Consider the following 3,370-nt stretch of genomic DNA (forward strand, 5'->3'; position numbering starts at 1 on the left):
CTCCTTTTTTGGTGAACTCTTATCCAAATTTTCAGTGAAAAAATGTTGATTATGTGCAATATTGAAGTTTAATGTACAGAAATCTGATCTGCAGTGTGAGTGTTAATATTTCACCTTGCATTTGCCTTTGAATCATTTTTGAATAATTGGGTATAACATATCATCACTTCCTTCTCTATTTTTTATAGGCCTGAATGTTTAGAACTACTCTCATTTTATAGTAGTAGATATGGTTTCAAATGTTTGAGTCTCTTGAGATTTGATTTGTAGTATGATTTAAAAAGAAATACTATGAACAATCATAACAGAGAAAGTATGATTAGGAACAGATCAAAGTACATGATCATGTTGAATTATGGTTTATATATAAGTAAAATTATAGTCACCCTGTCCTATATATTTATCAGTCTACCATTTGTTAAAGATAAGTAATGACTATATCCTTGGTAAAGATATATTTTAATAGCATTAATTGCTATTCTGGCCAATTTTTTTTTTTTTTTTTTTTTTTGGGCAAGAGGTAATATGCTTGACATTCCTTAAGATTCAGATGGTGATTGCAGGAAAACATAGACCTAGGCAAGTACAAGTTATTATTGTTACTTAGGGAAACATGGAGAATTAAGACAGAAGCATACAGTATCAACTGTTACAAAAGAATTGCAGGTTCTTCTCTTGGTGCAGAGGGCTAAAGGCATGTTGTGGATAGTAATGGAGCCTGGAGGATAAGAGCTGTGATATCAGTCTGAACACATTTTACCTGCTTGTGCTCTCCAAGGAAATCTAGAAATGAGTGAAATGGCTTAATCTACTCAGGATTTTATTATACTCTCACACTACACCTTCACTTGTAGTGGTTACAAAGGATGAAACCACAGCAGTAGCAGCTTCCAGATGGCTTACTAGAGAGGCATCTGGTACTTGCCTCCTACATAAAGAAGAACCAAAATTGTGAGAAGATAATCACATTTCAGATACATCATCTAAGAGAGATCACTGGAATTCAACAGAGAAGTGACAGGAAACACCTAAAGCCAGGAAGGAGAGGGAGGTGAGGCAACTTGCAATTAGCTGAGAGCCTGAAGAGGCTCTTCAATGTGGGGAAAAGGTAAGTGAATAACCCCAAGTGCTCAACTTTTCCACCATAAACTCCAGCATGCTAGCCATGGGAAAGCCCCTAGGCCATCACAGGCCTTGAGACTAGCATAGGAAGCTACCTAGAGACCACACAGAGGCATTGATCCAGAAAAGGAGCTCATGCTGGATCCCACACATCTCCCAAGCTCTAAGCAGCCACAACAAGTTGCCACATTGAGAGCCCAGCCCCCACCAGACTGCCTCCTGCCTGGAAGCCCATCAGCCCCTGATTCCATATCTCTGAAACCCCACTAAAATCTCCTGCCTGTAGCCATTGCCACAGCTATTTGCTGCTTCCAGCACTGAAGTGTGAGCCATTGTCAAAGACCCTGATGCCTCTAGCAATGAAACTGCTGAGTATTTTCATAGCCTCCAAGGACAGACTTCCTTGACCACAGCAGCTGTCACTGAGTTGCTGCGGCCAAGCCTGAAGGGTCAGCAAATAGCATGCTGCCTAGTCACCTATATACTTAATGCTGCTGCCACTGAAAGTGACTCTGTCCTCCCCAATCGCGAGGCTGCAGCACATCAGCCTCTACAGAGACTTTCCAGGCCCCTCCAGAGCATTCCACTGTGGACCCGAGGTGCTTATCCCACCTCTGCCTACCACAGCCAGCACCTGTATGCCACCACCGGGGAGCCTGAGGACAGGTATGCCAAGTGTAGCTCTGTCTGACCCTCCAGTGCCCAGGCATGCTTTCCAGGAGCCTGGGGCTCTCCTGGTCCAGTCCACTACTGTTGGCACATGAGCACTCTGCTTAGGAGGTCCAGGTTGGACCCACCTAATCTGCTGCTACCACCAGAGTGGGAACCTACTCACATGCATCCATGGGCTTAGGGCTGGCCATCCAGCCTGTCACAGCCATGGCTAACACCAGACTGGATCACTTGGACCCAGAGGTTTGTCCCACCACTGCTACTACTGTCACCCACTCCACACCCACTGCCACTCATCTGCCTGGACCACTCTTACCACTACTACTGCCACTTGAACAAGCCACCTAGAGGCCCAAAGATAAGCATACTTGGGTCACCACTGCAACCACTGGGGTCTGAGGATAAGCTCACCTGTTTTCCTTATACCCAGCAAAACTTCACTACAGCCTCCACCAACAACTGACAAAATCACAGACAGCACGGATGCAGTTTACAGCCAAATAAATATGAAGAATAAACTATTGCATGCATGCAGAATCAAAACCACAGTCCTCTGTCCAACCAACACCCTAGCTACATCTTCAGAAAAAAAGTCCTCCCCTATGAAAGCATATTCTAAAAATTAAAAGAGATTTCTGTTACACCAGATGCATAGTTGTAACATATGGACATAAGAAACATGAAAAAGCAAAGAAATATGGCACCTCCAGACGAACATAATAATTCTCCAGCAACAGATACCAATCAAGAAGAAATGTATAAAATCCCAGATAAATAATGAAATATAATGATATCAAGGTAGGTCAGTCAGATACAAGAGAATATGGAAAAGTAAAACTGAAGAAATCTTTGAATAAAATACAAAATAAGTTGAAATCCAACAATGGACTAGTTCAAGGAGAAGAAATAATCATGTAACATGAAGACAGATCTTTTGAAATTACCCAGGCAGACAAAAGTAATGAAGAAAGAATAAAAAAGAATGAACAAAAATTACATGACATATGGAACACCATAAAGTAAGTAAATATTCAATTTTTCATTCTCCCAGAAAGCAAAGATAAAATGAAAGTTTTAGAAAACTCATGTAATGAAATAATAGCAGAAAACTTTCCAAGTGCAGCAAGAGATTTAGATATACAAATATAGGAAGCTCAGAGATCCTCAGACAGATAAAATGCAAGAAGGTCTACTGCATGGCATATTTTAGTCAAACTGTCAAAAGCCAAAGGAAAAGAGATAATTCTAAAACATCAAAAAAAGCTTCTAGTCACTTTTAATGAAACTTTCATCAAACTAACAGTGAATTTCTCAGTAGAAACCATATAGGCCAGGATATAATGAAATGACATATTGTAAATGCTGAAAGAACAAAACCTGACATCCAGGAATAGTATATCTAGCAAAGTTATCCTTCAAAAATGAAGGTGAAATAAAGGTTTTCCAGATCAGCAAAAGCAGAGGAATTTGTCACCCCCAAACCAGTCTACAAAAATCAGTAGAGTTTATATACACCCAATAATAAACTAGTTAAGAAAGAAATCAAGAAGGCAACTATTGGGGGAAACCAGCCCCC

This window comes from Mandrillus leucophaeus, unplaced genomic scaffold (assembly GCF_000951045.1).
Source record: "Mandrillus leucophaeus isolate KB7577 unplaced genomic scaffold, Mleu.le_1.0 Scaffold188, whole genome shotgun sequence".
NCBI classification, from domain to species: Eukaryota; Metazoa; Chordata; class Mammalia; order Primates; family Cercopithecidae; genus Mandrillus; species Mandrillus leucophaeus.